This window comes from Amblyraja radiata, chromosome 4, assembly GCF_010909765.2.
Source record: "Amblyraja radiata isolate CabotCenter1 chromosome 4, sAmbRad1.1.pri, whole genome shotgun sequence".
Lineage (NCBI taxonomy): Eukaryota > Metazoa > Chordata > Chondrichthyes > Rajiformes > Rajidae > Amblyraja > Amblyraja radiata.
The window spans coordinates 109,444,444-109,464,122 of record NC_045959.1 but is presented as its reverse complement, the minus strand read 5'-3'; the positions used below and the strand labels follow the sequence as shown (position 1 = coordinate 109,464,122).

General features: G+C 52.4%; 1 long non-coding RNA gene across 1 annotated transcript; it reads left to right on the top strand.

Annotated features, from left to right (window-relative positions):
- Nucleotides 1–11: 11 nt before the first annotated feature.
- Nucleotides 12–19,679, top strand: LOC116972473. Its single transcript, XR_004411809.1, has 2 exons — nucleotides 12–130; nucleotides 19,521–19,679. It is a non-coding gene; the product is annotated as an uncharacterized LOC116972473 (long non-coding RNA).

Genomic DNA, 19,679 nt, shown 5'->3' with positions numbered 1-19,679 from the left:
AACGGCCGGCCTCGACGCGCGCCGTTGTCCGGTCGGTCGGTCGGTCAGAAGCTGTTCTCCGATCCCCCATTGACAACACTGCCTCCCTCAGGCAGCAGCACTGCTCCTCTCACAGCGCTCCTGACAACCGGTACAGGGAGGGAGGAGGGGAGGGGGAGGGGGGATCTCCCTGTCCGTCTGCTCCTGGGCCTGGCTAAAGATGGCCATTGGCGGGTCCAGGCAGCGGGTAGTCGACGGCCGCACCGGGGTTGACCGCCTGTCCCTTATCCGGGCCTGGGTCCCTGGAGAAGGAACACGCGGTCCACGGGGACTTTGCAGGCCTTCCGTGACCGCTGGTCGCCGCAGGAGGCCGAGTGTTTTGTTGATAAAGCTGGCGATATATTAATTAATTTGATGATCGCTTGTTTGTAAACTGTCAACATAGGCAGTCTTTGATTGTGTTAATACTCTGTATGTTTATTTTTTAAATAACAGTACTTGTAAAACTTTGAAAAAAACCAGCACAGCGCTCCCTCAGTAACACCCCTCACACAACCAAAGATTATAGAGGAGCCTCTATAATCTTTGCACACAACAACGTGCTCCCTCAGTTCTGCTTCTCCTGCAGCACCGCCCCCTCCCTCAGCACTGCCCTCCCACGGTGCGGCGCTCCCTCGGCGCTCCTCCTCCCACAGTGCGGCGCTCCCTCAGTATTGAAAAAGCTACTTTCTTAACTACTAAACCAGGTTCGCTTCTTAATAAACAGACACCACACAAACTGTTTGGTAGACCAGTTCGGCTTCATCAGTATCACCCCTCCCACAGAACCGCACTCCCTCGGTACCGACCCTCCCACCATACTACCCCCCTGATCACTCTCCCTCAGCTTCCAGTGACCCTCGCCCACAGGTCACTAGATGTCCAGTTAAGAGCTACATTCCTCTCTCTCTATTTCTCAGCTCCGTTATTGAAACTTCACATTGAATCTTATCAATTGAGCAATAACCCCGTTTGATAATCTGCTCTGGAACTGGCTGCCAAGTACATTCATCTCTATTCATGCCTATACACATTTTATTTATTTACTGTTCTTGATAAGGGAACCAGGCACACTTTTAGGCAATAGGGAGGTTGCAGGCAGTTGGGTCACGACCAAAGATACTAGAGGAACTAGATTCCTCTAGTATCTTTGGTCACGACCCATGACCCGTATTGTTGCTACGCTACTCCAACTGGAGTACACGCGATGAACTGCAGGTAAGCACTGACCATTGTTTCCAGTGTAGTTGGCCCGTTAAAACCCGCCGAAATGGTAAATTTTTGCGCAGTAAATAATTATGGAAATCGGGATAAGCGTGAGAGACATTTAGCCTACTTCAGAATTCCAAAAGTGAGGAGAAATGACGGTAGAAGCGAGAGCTGAAGGGACAACAGCCAAAGTGCTTGGCAGGCCCGTACAAAGCTTTCCAAAAAGGGGGGTGGCATGACAGGATTTAAATTTTTTTAATGTGAAATAGTGTGCACGTTGCGCACATCATGAGCGCGGTCCCTCGATGCCAGGGTCCAGAGCCCGCTTAAAGGCCCTGGAAGCTGGGGTTTTAGATGCTCTCTGATGCATTCTGAGCCATATTTTGGAGCATTTTTGCACCAAATTTATGACCAATATTTCAGAAATTAACAGGAATCTGAGAGGTAGCTTTTTCACACAAAGGGTGCTGGGTGTATGGAACGAGCTGCCAGAGGAGGTAGTTAAGGCTGGGACTATCCTAATGTTTAAGGGACATTTGGACACGTACATGGATAGGACAGATTTAGATGGATATATGGGCCAAATGCGTGTGAGTGGGAAAGGTTTACATGGGACATGTTGGTCTGTGTGGGCAAGTTGGGCTGAAGGGCCTGTTTCCACACTGCATCATTCTATGATTAAAAAGTTAAGAAGACAAATGAATGTAGATAAGTAGAGCAGATTTGAAAGAGGAGTGAAATGTAAAGGCAGAGAGGTTTATGGGTGGAAAGGAACATAGGAAAGGAGGGGGGAGTGTGGGCTTGGGCAGATGGGTGAAGGGAAAATAGTCACAAAGTGCTGGAGTAACTCAGCGAGTCAGGCAGCATCTGTGGAGAATATGAATAGGCGAAATTTCACAGAGTGCTGGAGTAACTCAGCGGGTCAGGCAGCATCTCTGGAGAACATGGATAGATGACATGTCACAGAGTGCTGGAGTAACTCAGTGGGTCAGGCAGCATCTCTGGAGATTATATTTCGGGTCAAGACCGTCTTCAGTAATATTCATGATGTGGCATGCATAGACATTCCTGAATGTTACCCAAACCATGGTGAGCTACTTTGTTACGGTGCTTGCCCTCTCCTATAATGTCTTTGCTGCCTTGGGTGATGCAGGACAGGACATGAGCTTTGGGACATGGTGTGAAGCTGTTGCAGTCTGTCCCAACCTGGTAAAAACCTACTTGTGGGAGAGTCTAGGACCAGTGGTCACAGCCTCGGAATTAAAAGACATTCCTTTAGGAAGGAGATGAGCAGGAATTTCTTAAGTCAGAGGATGATGAACTGTGGAATCCATTGCCACAGACAGCTGTGGAAGTCAAGTCAATGGACATTTTTCAGGAGGAGATTCGGCCCTGCATGTCCCATCTGCATTAGTCCCACCTGCCCAAGTTTGATCCATATCCCTCCGAACCTGTCCTATCCATGTACCTGTCTTAACTGTTTCTTAAATGTTGCGATAGTCCCCGCCTCAACTACCTCCTCTGGCAGCTTGTTCCATACACCTACCACCCTTTGTGTGAAAAACATACCCCTCAGATTCCTATTAAATCTTTTGCCGTACACCTTAAACTTATGTCCTCTGCACCTCAATTCACCTACTCTGGGCAAAAGACTCAACCATATCTATTCAAATCATGATTTTATACACCTCTATTAGATCATCCCTCATCCTCCTGTGCTCCATGAATTAGAGTCCCAGCCTACTCAACCTCTCCCTATAGCTCTGGCTCTCTAGTGCTGGCAACATCCTCGTAAATCTTCACTGTACCCTTTCCAGTTTGATGACATCTTTCCTATAACATGGTGCCCAGAACTGAATGCAATACTCTGAATGCGGCCTCACCACCTTCTTATGCAACTGCAACATGACCTCCCAACCTCCATACTCAGCCTGACCCGCTGAGTTACTCCAGCACTCTGTGAAACGTCACAGAACAGGGCAAGATTAGCAAGTTTGCTGATGATATAGATGTGAGTGGTTTTGCATATAGTGAAGATGGTTGTGAAAGATTGCAGCAGGATCTGGATCAATTAGCCAGGTGGGCAGAGGAATGGTTGAGGGTTGCATGGTTCTTTGAAGGTCGTGTCGCAGGTATATCAGGTGGTCAAAACGTATTTTGGCACTTTGGCCTTCATCAGTCAGAGTATTGTGTATAGAAGTTGTGAGGTCATGTTGCAGTTGTTTAAGACCGCATTGGTGAGACCACATTTAGAATATTGTGTTCAGTTCTGGGCACCATGTTATAGGAAATATGTCAAATTGAAAAGAGTACAGAGATCCCCATCCTGGATCAGTCCAATCAGGGTTGTGTCGTCCGCAAACTTGAGAAGCTTGACAGAGGTGTCTGTGGAGGTGCAGTCATTGGTGTGGCGAGAGTAGGGGAGAGTACGCATCTTGCGGTGCGCCTATGCTGAGCGTTTGTGGGTCCGAGATATGCTTTCCCGTCTCACATGCTGCTTCCTGTCAGTCAGAAAGCTGGTGATCCACCGTCAGAGGGGTTCAGGCACAGTCAACTCAGAAAGTTTGGAGCGTAGTAGCTCTGGCACAATGGTGTTGAATGCAGAGCTAAAATCAACAAACAAAATCCTCGCATAGGTCCCCTGGCGGTCTAGGTGTTGGAGGATGAAGTGTAGGCCCAGATTGACTGCATCATCCACAGATCTATTGGCCCAATATGCAAAATGCAGAGGGTCCAGCAGAGGGATTGTGATATTTTTCACCTTGGCCAGTACAAGCCTTTCAATGGTCTTCGTGACTACAGAGGTCAGTGCGACAAGTCTGTAGTCATTAAGACCAGTAATCCTTACCTTTTTGGGTACAGGGACAATAGTGGCGACTTTGAAGCAGGCAGGGACAGTGCATCTTTGCAGGTACTGGTTAAAAATGAGTAATTGGGTGTGAAGTGTTGGTGGGGGTGGGAAAGGGTCCACTCTTTTCATTACTGGAGTCTTGCCTTAAGTAGGTGTGAGGTGGTGAATGGGAGGGAGAGGGTGCAGGGTCCATTCTTTGCAGACTGGGGTCTGGCTGTGTTTGTTGGGGAGGGGGTACCAGGGTTACGTTTCTGATTTTCAAACCTGCAGTAAAACTCATTCAGGTAGTTCGTCAGCTGACGATTGTCCAAAGAGCGGGGGCTTTCCTCTTATAATAATAATAATAATAATAATGGATGGGATTTATATAGCGCCTTTCTAATACTCAAGGCGCTTTACATCGCATTATTCATTCACTCCTCAGTCACACTCGGTGGTGGTAAGCTACTTCTGTAGCCACAGCTGCCCTGGGGCAGACTGACGGAAGCGTGGCTGCCAATCTGCGCCTACGGCCCCTCCGACCACCACCAATCACTCACACACATTCACACACATTCACACACAGGCAAAGGTGGGTGAAGTGTCTTGCCCAAGGACACAACGACAGTATGCACTCTAAGCGGGATTCGAACCGGCTACCTTCCGGTTGCCAGCCGAACACTTAGCCCATTGTGCCATCTGTCGTACTAGAGAGAGAGGGGGCGTACTCGAGAGAGAGAGGGGGGGGGGGGGGGAGGTGGGGAGGAAGGAAGGTCAGCACTCATCGGACAACATCGCCCGGCTGCCTTAGCCTTCTCAGTCCACCGCCAAGTGCTGCCGCCAAAGGGGGAGGCGGTTGTGATCTCCTCGCCACCGCCTCCCCTCCTCCGCGAGTCAACAGCAAGGTGCGGGGCCGAACATTGCAGCTCAAAGATCCTATTGCCAAAGGATCTGTCGTGCAGCTGCATCCGACGGCGGAAGGAGGCCTGCCACTCCCTCCCTTCTTCCGGCCTCAGCGTGCGGGAGGGTTTGTTTTGAAAGCAGCGGCCGCTATCAGGGTGGGCAGGGTGCGGGAGCAGGAGGAGGAGGTGAAGCAGCTGTGGCTGCCACTGCTGCTGCTGTGCAGGGCCCGTCATTCGTGCCGCTAAACCCCAACGCCAGCTGTTAAACCGCAATGCCTACCGCGAAACCCCAACGGCAATCGCTAAACCCCAACGCCAGCCGCTAATCCTCAATGTTCACCGTGAACCCCCAACGCCAGCCGCTTAACCACAATGCCTGCCTCTACACCTCAACAGCCCCTAAACCCCAACGGCAACCGCTGAGCCTCAACACCAGCCGCGAAACCCCAACGTCAACCGCTAAACCCCAACGCCAGTAGCTAAACCCCAACGCCAGTAGTTAAACTCCAACGCAAGTAGCTAAACCCCAACGCCAGTAGCTAAACCTCAACGCCAGTAGCTAAACCCCAACGCCAGTAGCTAAACCCCAACGCCAGTAGCTAAACCCCAACGCCAGTAGCTAAACCCCAACGCCAGCCGCTGAACCCCAACGCTAAACCCCAACGCCAGTAGCTAAACCCCAACGCCAGCAGCTAACCCCCAACGCCAGGGGCTAACCCCCAACGCCAGTAACTAAACCCCAACGCCAGTAGCTAAACCCCAACGCCAGTAGTTAAACTCCAACGCAAGTAGCTAAACTCCAACGCCAGTAGCTAAACCCCAACGCCAGTAGCTAAACCCCAACGCCAGTAGTTAAACTCCAACACCAGCCGCTAAACCCCAACGCCAGTAGCTAAACCCCAACGCCAGTAGCTAAACCCCAACGCCAGTAGTTAAACTCCAACACCAGCCGCTAAACCCCAACGCCAGTAGCTAAACCCCAACGCCAGTAGCTAAACCCCAACGCCAGCCGCTAAACCCCAACGCCAGCCGCTAAACCCCAACACCAGCCGCTAAACCTCAACGCCAGTAGCTAAACCCCAACGCCAGCCGCTAAACCCCAACGCCAGTAGTTAAACTCCAACGCAAGTAGCTAAACCCCAACGCCAGTAGCTAAACCCCAACGCCAGTAGATAAACCCCAACGCCAGTAGCAAAACCCCAACGCCAGTAGCAAAACCCCAAAGCCAGCCGCTAAACCCCAACGTCAGCCGCTAAACCCCAACGCCAGTAGCTAAACCCCAACGCCAGTAGCTAAACCCCAACGTCAGTAGCTAAACCCCAACGCCAGCAGCTAAACCCCAACGCCAGCAGCAAAATCCCAACGCCAGGGGCTAAACCCCAACGCAGGTAGCTAAACCCCAACGCCAGTAGCTAAACCTCAACGCCAGTAGCTAAACACCAACGCCAGTAGCTAAATCCCAACGCCAGTAGCTAAACCCCAACGCCAGTAGCTAAACCCCAACGCCAGTAGCTAAACCCCAACGCCAGCCGCTAAACCCCAACGCCAGTAGCTAACCCCAACGCCAGTAGCTAAACCCCAACGCCAGTAGCTAAACCTCAACGCCAGCCGCTAAATCCCAATGCCAGCCGCTAAACCCAACGCCAGTAGCTAAACCCCAAAGCCAGTAGCTAAACCCCAACGCCAGTAGCTAAACCCCCCCAGCCGCTAAACCCCAACGCCAGCCGCTAAACCCCAACGCCAGCCGCTAAACCCCAACGCCAGTAGCTAAACCCCAACGCCAGTAGTTAAACTCCAACGCCAATAGCTAAACCCCAACGCCAGTAGCTAAACACCAACGCCAGTAGTTAAACTCCAACATCAGCCGCTAAACCCCAACGCCAGTAGCTAAACCCCAACGCCAGTAGCTAAACCCCAACGCCAGCCGCTAAACCCCAACGCCAGCCGCTAAACCCCAACACCAGCCGCTAAACCTCAACGCCGGTAGCTAAACCCCAACGCCAGCCGCTAAACCCCAACGCCAGTAGCTAAACCCCAACGCCAGTAGCTAAACCCCAACGCCAGCAGCTAAACCCCAACGCCAGTAGCTAAACCCCAACGCCAGCCGCTAAACCCCAACGCCAGTAGCTAAACCCCAACGCCAGTAGCTAAAACCCAAAGCCAACCGCTATACCCCAACACCAGTAGCTAAACCCCGCCAGTAGCTAATCCCCAACGCCAGCTGTTAAACCCCAACACCAGTAGCTAAACCCCGGCAGTAGCCAAACCCCAACGCCAGGAGCTAAACCCCAACGCCAGTAGCTAAACCCCAAAGCCAGCCGCTAAACCCCAACACCAGCCGCTAAACCCCAACGCCAGTAGCTAAACCCCAACGCCAGCCGCTAAACCCCAACGCCAGCCGCTAAACCCCAACGCCAGCAGCTAACCCCCAACGCCAGGGGCTAAACCCCAACGCAGGTAGCTAAACCCCAACGCCAGCAGCAAAATCCCAACGCCAGGGGCTAAACCCCAACGCAGGTAGCTAAACCCCAACGCCAGTAGCTAAACCTCAACGCCAGTAGCTAAACACCAACGCCAGTAGCTAAACCCCAACGCCAGCCGCTAAACCCCAACGCCAGTAGCTAAACCTCAACGCCAGTAGCTAAACCCAAAGCCAGTAGTTAAACCCCAACGCAGGTAGCTAAACCCCAACGCCAGTAGCTAAATCCCAAAGCTAGTAGCTAAACCCCAACGCCAGCCGCTAAACCCCAAAGCCAGCCGCTAAACCCCAACGCCAGTAGCTAAACCCCAACACCAGTAGCTAAACCCCAACGCCAGCCGCTAAACCCCAACGCCAGCCGCTAAACCCCAACGCCAGCCGCTAAACCCCAACGCCAGCCGTTAACCCACAACGCCAGGGGCTAATCCCCAACGCCAGTAGCTAAACCCCAACGCCAGTAGCTAAACCCCAACGCCAGTAGCTAAACCCCGCCAGCCGCTAAACCCCAACGCCAGTAGCTAAACCCCAACGCCAGTAGTTAAACTCCAACGCCAGTAGCTACACCCCCACGCCAGTAGCTAAACCCCAACGCCAACCGCTAAATCCCAACGGCAGTAGATAAACCCCAACGCCAGTAGCTAATCCCAAACGGCAGCTGTTAAACCCCAACACCAGTAGCTAAACCCCAACGCCAGTAGCCAAACCCCAACGCCAGTAGCCAAACCCCAACGCCAGTAGCCAAACCCCAACGCCAGTAGCTAAACCCCAAAGCCAGCCGCTAAACCCCAACGCCAGGCCCTAAACCCCAACGCCAATAGCTAAACCCCAACGCCAGTAGTTAAACTCCAACGCCAGTAGCTAAACCCCAACGCCAGTAGCTAAACCCCAACGCCAGTAGTTAAACTCCAACGCGAGTAGCTAAACCCCAACGCCAGTAGCTAAACCCCAACGCCAGTAGTTAAACTCCAACACCAGCCGCTAAACCCCAACGCCAGTAGCTAAACCCCAACGCCAGTAGCTAAACCCCAACGCCAGCCGCTAAACCCCAACGCCAGCCGCTAAACCCCAACACCAGCCGCTAAACCTCAACGCCAGTAGCTAAACCCCAACGCCAGCCGCTAAACCCCAACGCCAGTAGCTAAACCCCAACGCCAGTAGCTAAACCCCAACGCCAGCAGCTAAACCCCAACGCCAGTAGCTAAACCCCAACGCCAGTAGCTAAACCCCAACGCCAGCCGCTAAACCCCAACGCCAGTAGCTAAACCCCAACGCCAGTAGCTAAACCCCAAAGCCAACCGCTAAACCCCAACACCAGTAGCTAAACCCCGCCAGTAGCTAATCCCCAACGCCAGCTGTTAAACACCAACGCCAGTAGCTAAACCCCAACGCCAGCCGCTAAACCCCAACGCCAGTAGCTAAACCCCAACGCCAGTAGCTAAAACCCAAAGCCAACCGCTATACCCCAACACCAGTAGCTAAACCCCGCCAGTAGCTAATCCCCAACGCCAGCTGTTAAACCCCAACACCAGTAGCTAAACCCCGGCAGTAGCCAAACCCCAACGCCAGGAGCTAAACCCCAACGCCAGTAGCTAAACCCCAAAGCCAGCCGCTAAACCCCAACACCAGCCGCTAAACCCCAACGCCAGCCGCTAAACCCCAACGCCAGCAGCTAACCCCCAACGCCAGGGGCTAAACCCCAACGCAGGTAGCTAAACCCCAACGCCAGCAGCAAAATCCCAACGCCAGGGGCTAAACCCCAACGCAGGTAGCTAAACCCCAACGCCAGTAGCTAAACCTCAACGCCAGTAGCTAAACACCAACGCCAGTAGCTAAACCCCAACGCCAGCCGCTAAACCCCAACGCCAGTAGCTAAACCTCAACGCCAGTAGCTAAACCCAAAGCCAGTAGTTAAACCCCAACGCAGGTAGCTAAACCCCAACGCCAGTAGCTAAATCCCAAAGCTAGTAGCTAAACCCCAACGCCAGCCGCTAAACCCCAATGCCAGCCGCTAAACCCCAACGCCAGTAGCTAAACCCCAACGCCAGTAGCTAAACCCCAACGCCAGCCGCTAAACCCCAACGCCAGCCGCTAAACCCCAACGCCAGCCGCTAAACCCCAACGCCAGCCGTTAACCCACAACGCCAGGGGCTAATCCCCAACGCCAGTAGCTAAACCCCAACGCCAGTAGCTAAACCCCAACGCCAGTAGCTAAACCCCGCCAGCCGCTAAACCCCAACGCCAGTAGCTAAACCCCAACGCCAGTAGTTAAACTCCAACGCCAGTAGCTACACCCCCACGCCAGTAGCTAAACCCCAACGCCAACCGCTAAATCCCAACGGCAGTAGATAAACCCCAACGCCAGTAGCTAATCCCAAACGCCAGCCGCTAAACCCCAACACCAGCCGCTAAACCTCAACGCCAGTAGCTAAACCCCAACGCCAGCCGCTAAACCCCAACGCCAGTAGCTAAACCCCAACGCCAGTAGCTAAACCCCAACGCCAGCAGCTAAACCCCAACGCCAGTAGCTAAACCCCAACGCCAGTAGCTAAACCCCAACGCCAGCCGCTAAACCCCAACGCCAGTAGCTAAACCCCAACGCCAGTAGCTAAACCCCAAAGCCAACCGCTAAACCCCAACACCAGTAGCTAAACCCCGCCAGTAGCTAATCCCCAACGCCAGCTGTTAAACACCAACGCCAGTAGCTAAACCCCAACGCCAGCCGCTAAACCCCAACGCCAGTAGCTAAACCCCAACGCCAGTAGCTAAAACCCAAAGCCAACCGCTATACCCCGACACCAGTAGCTAAACCCCGCCAGTAGCTAATCCCCAACGCCAGCTGTTAAACCCCAACACCAGTAGCTAAACCCCGGCAGTAGCCAAACCCCAACGCCAGGAGCTAAACCCCAACGCCAGTAGCTAAACCCCAAAGCCAGCCGCTAAACCCCAACACCAGCCGCTAAACCCCAACGCCAGTAGCTAAACCCCAACGCCAGCCGCTAAACCCCAACGCCAGCCGCTAAACCCCAACGCCAGCCGCTAAACCCCAATGCCAGCAGCTAACCCCCAACGCCAGGGGCTAAACCCCAACGCAGGTAGCTAAACCCCAACGCCAGCAGCAAAATCCCAACGCCAGGGGCTAAACCCCAACGCAGGTAGCTAAACCCCAACGCCAGTAGCTAAACCTCAACGCCAGTAGCTAAACACCAACGCCAGTAGCTAAACCCCAACGCCAGCCGCTAAACCCCAACGCCAGTAGCTAAACCTCAACGCCAGTAGCTAAACCCAAAGCCAGTAGTTAAACCCCAACGCAGGTAGCTAAACCCCAACGCCAGTAGCTAAATCCCAAAGCTAGTAGCTAAACCCCAACGCCAGCCGCTAAACCCCAATGCCAGCCGCTAAACCCCAACGCCAGTAGCTAAACCCCAACACCAGTAGCTAAACCCCAACGCCAGCCGCTAAACCCCAACGCCAGCCGCTAAACCCCAACGCCAGCCGCTAAACCCCAACGCCAGCCGTTAACCCACAACGCCAGGGGCTAATCCCCAACGCCAGTAGCTAAACCCCAACGCCAGTAGCTAAACCCCAACGCCAGTAGCTAAACCCCGCCAGCCGCTAAACCCCAACGCCAGTAGCTAAACCCCAACGCCAGTAGTTAAACTCCGCCAGTAGCTACACCCCCACGCCAGTAGCTAAACCCCAACGCCAACCGCTAAATCCCAACGGCAGTAGATAAACCCCAACGCCAGTAGCTAATCCCAAACGGCAGCTGTTAAACCCCAACACCAGTAGCTAAACCCCAACGCCAGTAGCCAAACCCCAACGCCAGTAGCCAAACCCCAACGCCAGTAGCCAAACCCCAACGCCAGTAGCTAAACCCCAACGCCAGCCGCTAAACCCCAACGCCAGGCCCTAAACCCCAACGCCAATAGCTAAACCCCAACGCCAGTAGTTAAACTCCAACGCCAGTAGCTAAACCCCAACGCCAGTAGCTAAACCCCAACGCCAGTAGTTAAACTCCAACGCGAGTAGCTAAACCCCAACGCCAGTAGCTAAACCCCAACGCCAGTAGTTAAACTCCAACACCAGCCGCTAAACCCCAACGCCAGTAGCTAAACCCCAACGCCAGTAGCTAAACCCCAACGCCAGCCGCTAAACCCCAACGCCAGCCGCTAAACCCCAACACCAGCCGCTAAACCCCAACGCCAGTAGCTAAACCCCAACGCCAGCCGCTAAACCCCAACGCCAGTAGCTAAACCCCAACGCCAGTAGCTAAACCCCAACGCCAGCAGCTAAACCCCAACGCCAGTAGCTAAACCCCAACGCCAGTAGCTAAACCCCAACGCCAGCCGCTAAACCCCAACGCCAGTAGCTAAACCCCAACGCCAGTAGCTAAACCCCAAAGCCAACCGCTAAACCCCAACACCAGTAGCTAAACCCCGCCAGTAGCTAATCCCCAACGCCAGCTGTTAAACACCAACGCCAGTAGCTAAACCCCAACGCCAGCCGCTAAACCCCAACGCCAGTAGCTAAACCTCAACGCCAGTAGCTAAACCCAAAGCCAGTAGCTAAACCCCAACGCAGGTAGCTAAACCCCAACGCCAGCCGCTAAACCCCAACGCCAGTAGCTAAACCTCAACGCCAGTAGCTAAATCCCAACGCTAGTAGCTAAACCCCAACGCCAGCCGCTAAACCCCAACGCCAGCCGCTAAACCCCAACGCCAGTAGCTAAACCCCAACACCAGTAGCTAAACCCCAACGCCAGCCGCTAAACCCCAACGCCAGCCGCTAAACCCCAACGCCAGCCGTTAACCCACAACGCCAGGGGCTAATCCCCAACGCCAGTAGCTAAACCCCAACGCCAGTAGCTAAACCCCAACGCCAGTAGCTAAACCCCGCCAGCCGCTAAACCCCAACGCCAGTAGCTAAACCCCAACGCCAGTAGTTAAACTCCAACGCCAGTAGCTACACCCCCACGCCAGTAGCTAAACCCCAACGCCAACCGCTAAATCCCAACGGCAGTAGATAAACCCCAACGCCAGTAGCTAATCCCAAACGGCAGCTGTTAAACCCCAACACCAGTAGCTAAACCCCAACGCCAGTAGCCAAACCCCAACGCCAGTAGCCAAACCCCAACGCCAGTAGCCAAACCCCAACGCCAGTAGCTAAACCCCAACGCCAGCCGCTAAACCCCAACGCCAGCCGCTAAACCCCAACGCCAGTAGCTAAACCCCCAACGCCAGTAGCTAAACCCCAACGCCAGTAGCTAAACCCCAACGCCAGTAGCTAAACCCCAACGCCAGTAGCTAAACCCCAACGCCAGTAGCTAAACCCCAACGCCAGTAGGTAAACCCCAACGCCAGTAGCTAAACCCCAACGCCAGCCGCAAAACCCCAACGCCAGGGTCTAACCCCCAACGCCAGCAGCTAAACCCCAACGCCAGGGTCTAACCCCCAACGCCAGCCGCAAAACCCCAACGCCAGCAGCTAACCCCCAACGCCAGGGTCTAACCCCCAACGCCAGTAGCTAAACCCCAACGCCAGATGTTAAACTCCAACGCAAGTAGCTAAACCCCAACGCCAGTAGCTAAACCCCAACGCCAGCTGTTAAACCCCAACGCCAGTAGCTAAACCCCAACACGTAGCTAAACCACAACGCCAGTAGCTAAACCCCAACGCCAGAAGCTAAACCCCAACGCCAGTAGCTAAACCCCAAAGCCAGCCGCTAAACCCGAACGCCAGCCGCTAAACCCCAACGCCAGTAGCTAAACCCCAACGCCAGCCGTTAAACCCCAACGCCAGACGCTAAACCCCAACGCCAGCATCAAAACCCCAACGCCAGGGGCTAAACCCCAACGCAGGTAGCTAAACCCCAATGCGAGTAGCTAAACCCCAACGCCAGTAGCTAAACACCAACGCCAGCCGCTAAACCCAAACGCCAGCCGCTAAACCCGAACTCCAGCCGCTAAACCCCAACGCCAGCCGCAAAACCCCAACGCCAGGGTCTAACCCCCAACGCCAGCAGCTAAACCCCAACGCCAGGGTCTAACCCCCAACGCCAGCCGCAAAACCCCAACGCCAGCAGCTAACCCCCAACGCCAGGGTCTAACCCCCAACGCCAGTAGCTAAACCCCAACGCCAGATGTTAAACTCCAACGCAAGTAGCTAAACCCCAACGCCAGTAGCTAAACCCCAACGCCAGCTGTTAAACCCCAACGCCAGTAGCTAAACCCCAACACGTAGCTAAACCACAACGCCAGTAGCTAAACCCCAACGCCAGAAGCTAAACCCCAACGCCAGTAGCTAAACCCCAACGCCAGCCGCTAAACCCGAACGCCAGCCGCTAAACCCCAACGCCAGTAGCTAAACCCCAACGCCAGCCGTTAAACCCCAACGCCAGACGCTAAACCCCAACGCCAGCATCAAAACCCCAACGCCAGGGGCTAAACCCCAACGCAGGTAGCTAAACCCCAATGCGAGTAGCTAAACCCCAACGCCAGTAGCTAAACACCAACGCCAGCCGCTAAACCCAAACGCCAGCCGCTAAACCCCAACGCCAGCCGCTAAACCCCAACGCCAGCCGCTAAACCCCAACGCCAGCCGCTAAACCCCAACGCCAGCAGCTAAACCCCAACGCCAGTAGCTAAACCCCAACGCCAGTAGCTAAACCCCAACGCCTGTAGCTAAACCCCAACGCCAGTAGCTAAACCCCAACGCCAGTAGCTAAACCCCAACGCCTGTAGCTAAACCCCAACGCCAGTAGCTAAACCCCAACCCTAACTTTGAAAAAAGTGTTGTTTGTTATGTGCGGTCATACCCATGTAAGAGTACAAGAATGCACAACTTTGCTACCAATTGACATGTCTTCTACGCACCTTACTTGACAGTGCATTTATTGTCATCTCTTTGTATGCTTCTGTTTGAACGGCTGCTTCCTGCTTTTAGCACCAGATGATGATGTAGAATCCATTTTGGAAGCCGCCCTCTCCCTCCCTCTCTCGCCACCCCTTTTCCTCCCTCTCTCCTTCGTTTTTTTTTCTCCCTCCCTCTCACTCACTCACTCTCTCCTTTTCCCTCCCTGAACAGTCTGTGACCAATAGTGCTGTGACCTTAGCGCTGTGTGTAAAGCCCATAGCACTATGTGTAAAGACAATAGCGCTCCAGTTGGTATATTTTGCAATCTCACTAAAGATAATCCCCCTTTCCCTCTTCCCTCCCCCATCTCTTTCCCCTCCCTCCCCCTCTTTCTCTCCCCCTCCCACATCCCCCCCCATCTTTCTGGTGGGGGGGGGGCGAAGATGAAGGTGGTGTGGGCCCAGCGGGGGTGGTGTGGGCCCAGCGGGGGTGCTGTGGGCCCAGCGGGGGTGGTGGGGGCCCAGAGGTGGTGGCATGGGCCCAGCGGGGGTGGCTTGGGCTCAGCGGGGGTGGCTTGGGCCCAGCGGGGGTGGCTTGGGCCCAGTGGGGGTGGCGTTTTAAAATCGCCCATGGTTCTCAAGTGGGTTTTTACATACAAAAAGAAAACGCCTCTGAAGCAAAATTTACATCCAGATTTATCACTGCTGAGACTTTGTAGATACCAAAGGAATCAAGAAAAAACACAAATAATGCCTTACTGATCTTCTTATCGAGTCCACACGCAAGATTAGAAGTGTTCAGCTAGAGCTGAATACACTTCTCGGCATCTGCGTACAATGTTGTCTGTCTTGTCGCTTCGTGTGCTTCTTGTGCGTGGTGGTGGAAAGATTGGTGGAAACAGGGTCGCGACGTGAACGCTCTTTCCTTGACCCCGCCTTACTGATGAAATGCAGTGAGCAAACGCGATAATTCCCAATATTTTCAATTTCGATATCTGCACGGCCAATGTTCGCTAAGCACCTTAGCTGTTGTCCCTTTAGCTCTTGCTTCTCTTTACCTTCATTTCGCCTTCAAGTTGGGTACATGTCTCTCACGCTTACCCCGACTTCCACAATTTTGGCAGTTTTTAACAGGTAGGAAAGTACGTGTACGAGGCTGCGATGTCCTCCAGATGGATTGAGCGGCTCCGTGCGTCAAGCCATATGACCCAGTGACCTTACGTGCAACCCCCCTATATGTGAAGGAGTAGGCCATTCAGCCCTTCGAGCCAGCACTCCCCTGACTCTGCTATCTTTTTAGACAATAGGCAATAGGCCCTTATCCCCTGACTCTGCTGTCTTTTTAGACAATAGGCAATAGGCAAATATCCCCTGACTATCTTTTTAGACAATAGGCAATAGGTGCAGGACTAGGCCATTCGGCCCTTCGAGCCAGCACCACCATTCAATGTGATCATGGCTGATCATCCCCAATCAGTACCCCGTTCCGACCTTCTCCCCCAATCCCCTGACTGTGCTATCTTTAAGAGCCCTATCTAGCTCTCTCTTGAAAGTATCCAGAGAACCAGCCTCCACCGCCACTGTGTGAAAAAGTTCTGGTTCTGGACTCCCCCAACATCGGGAACATGTTTCCTGCCTCTCGCGTGTCCAAACCCTTAATAATCTTAAATGTTTCAATAAGATAACCTCTCATCCTTCTAAACTCCAGAGTATACAAGCCCAGCCACTCCATTCTCTCAGCATATGACAGTCCCGCCATCCTGGGAATTAACCTTTGTAAACCTACGCTGCACTCCCTCAATAGCACTTCCTCAAATTAGGGGACCAAAACTGCACACAATACACCAGGTGTGGTCTCACTAGGGCCAGGATAACTGCAGAAGGACCTCTTTGCTCCTCTACTCAACTCTGTTTGATAAGATCTTTAACTGGCGCATGTATCCAAGAATGTGTTCAGATAGTCAATTCTTCCAGAGTTAATTGTTAAGGCAAGTCCATACAAGTCCATAAACAGTTATGGGACATCCGAGATGTCCTCATTCTTTAGGAAACGGGGGTTCCCCTCTCCCATCATAGACAAGGCCCTCACTCGTGTCTCCTCAGTACCCCTTGCTCCGCCTCAGTCGCTACAGAGACAGAGTCCCGCTAGTCCTTACCTTCCACCTCATCAGCCGTCACATAAAACAACATAATCCTCTGAAATTCCCGCCACCTCCAATGGGATTCCACCACCAGCCACATTTTCCCATCTCCACCCCTTTCCGCCTTCCGTAGAGACCCCTCCGCAACTCCCTGGTTAACTCATCCCTTCCCAACCAAACCGCCCCCTCCCCATGTTCCTTCCCTGCAACCACAGAAGATGTCCCTATACCTCCTCCATTGACTTTGCCCAGTGACCCCGATGGTCCCTTCAGATTACACTTACACCTCCTCCAACCTCATCTACTGTGTCCGTTGTTCAAGATGTGGATTCTTATACATCGGCGAGACCAAACGTAGACTGGGCGATCATTTCACTGAACACCTTTGCTCAGCCCGCCTGAACCTACCTGATCTCCCGGATGCTAAACACTTTAATTCTCCTTCCCATTCCCACACAGACATTTCTGTCCTAGGTCTCCTCCATTGTCAGAGTGAGGCAAAAATCAAATTGGAGGAACAGCATCGCGTATTTCAATTGGGCTGCTTACAGCCCTGTGGTATGAATATGGATTTCTCTCACTTCAGGTCGACCCGGCATTCACTCTCTCTCTATCCCTCCCCCACCCGAGTCGCACTAGCTTCTTGTTTTCACCCAACAGTTAACAATGGCCTGTTTCCTTTATCATCTTTACTTTTTTGCATATCTTTTATTCATTGTTCTTTATCTCTCTGCATCATCGTCGATGTCTCTCGTTTCCCTTATCCCTAACCAGACTGAAGAAGGGTCTCGACCCGAAACGTCACCCATTCTCACCCATTTTGATCCTCAACGCAGCAAAAACAAAGGAGATGATCCTGGACTTCAGGAGGAGACCGAAGACCTTCGTCCATCAGCCCATCACCATTAACGGCGAGACAGTGGAGGCTGTGCAGAACATCAGGTACCTCGGGGTCAACATCAGCCACGACCTGACCTGGACCGTCAACATCACGGCGACGGCCAAGAAAGGACTTCAAAGGCTTCACTTCCTGAGGTACTTGAAGAGGGCACGTCTCCCACAACAGCTGCTGGTGAGCTTCTACAGGTCAGCCATCGAGTCAGTTCTCACATACTGCATCACAGTATGGTACTCTGGCTGCACCGCAGAGAACAGGAAAGCTCTCCAACGCGTCATTAAGACTGCTGAGAGGATCACTGGCACCCAGCTCCCCAGACTGGAGGACATCTACTGGACCCGCTGCATCCGGAGGGTCAAGGGCATCATTAGAGACAGCACACACCCTGGACACTGCCTCTTCACCCTCCTGCCCTCAGGAAGACGATACAGGACACTGAGCGCCCGCACGACAAGACTAAAAAACAGCTTCTACCATAGAGCTGTGACACTACTGAACTCTATCCCCCTCCCACACTGATTCCCCCCCTCTCTCTCACACACCTGCCCATACTCCTATATGTTTATAGTCTAATTTTTTAATAGTTCTTTTTTAAACGTATTTTTATACTCATATTCCTGTGCAGCTGGAGGACTGCTCCAACAAAATTTCGTTGTCTTGTACAATGACAATAAAGATTATCTATCTATCTATTCCTTCTCTCCAGAGATGCTGCCTGTCCCACTGAGTTAATCAAGTTTTTTGTGTCTATCTTTGGTTTAAACCAGCATCTGCAGTTCCTTCCTACACATAAAGAGTTGGGCTGGTTCTAAAAAACTAAGTGTTGGATGAACTCAGCGGATCAGGCAATGTTTGTGCTGGGAACGTGCTGTCAAAGTTTTGAGGCAAGATCCTTCTTCAGACCCAAAATGTCTGTCCATTCCCTCCATAGATGCTGCCTGACCCGCTGAGTTCCTTCCACACATCTGCAGATCCTCGTGGCTCCTAGGCTCCATCGATTAATTTGAGCTCTTTGCGTGGCTCGTCCACAGGCCACTCAGCCTGACCTGTTGGTGCAACACAGCATAATCAAGGACCAGTCTCATCCCGATTACTCCCTCTGCTCCCCTCTCCCATCAGGCAAGAGGTTCAGATGGAAATGCATTCTCCACATTCAGGGACAGTTTCTTCCCAGCTCTTATCAGGCAACTGAACCATCTCACCAACTAGAGAGTGGTTCTGATCTCCCATCTACCCCATTGAAGATCTCAAAATATATTTAATCGGATTTTATTCTTCCATTTAACGTTATGCCCTCTATCCTGTATCTGTACACTGTGGATCCGCTGAGTTGTAATCATGTAGTCTTTACGCTGACTGGATAGCGCACAACAAAAAGGCTTTTCACTGTAGTTCAGTATACGTGACAATATACTAAACATAGCACTTCTTTTTGTCACCCTCTTCCCTGTTAAAACGCATTCAAAAGGCAACTTGGCCTCACCCTACCACAGATATTCTCTCCGTCCTCTCCATCCCGGTCATTCCCTCTTGTCCCCTCTCCCGTCGGGCAGAAGATATATATGTGCGAAAGCAAGCTCCACCAGATTCGTGAACAGCTGCTTCCCCGCTGTTATGAGACTACTGAACGGTCCTCCCATAAGCTAGGTTGCAGTTACAAATCTTCCAACTTACCGCATTGGGGAACTTTCAGTTTTTTTAAAAAAAAATCAGCACTTTCCCTGCACCTGTAACATTACTTTCTGCACTCTGGTATTTTTCTCTTTGCACGCTATGTTTTTCTCCTAGTCACGAGAGAATATCAGCTTACATCTTTCAGAAGTATCTCAGTCGCATGCTCCACACCAGAAAACAAAATGAAATCTTACACCGCAACAGGCCTTTGCAGATTGTAGATGGTGCACTCTGCAGCTACTGTGCGCTGAGATGGAGGGAGTGATTGGCTGGGTGGATATTGGGTCAATCAAGCAAACTGCTGCTTTGTTCTGGGTCTTGACAAGCATTTTGAGTATTTTGTGTGGCTGCATTCAACCAAGTACGTGGGAAGTGTGAAAGAACAAATGGCAATTACAATAAAATGAAATCCAAAAGGTAACAGGACACCTGTCTCGCTGGGTGCCATTTCTATTTGCCAATAGATGCGATTGAAATGTATTTGTTAATCCTCAAGTCCTTGATCTATGATTGTTGTAGGACCATGTGAAGTAGAAAAGGCTCGGGTGCCTGCAGGAATGAAATGCACATCAATGAGAAATTTGGTATATAAGGAGCAGATGAAGCTTTGTTTGGTGAGCAGATTACTCCCAGTGATCAATGTATTTAATGCTCTTAAATAAAGTCTTGATTGCCTTA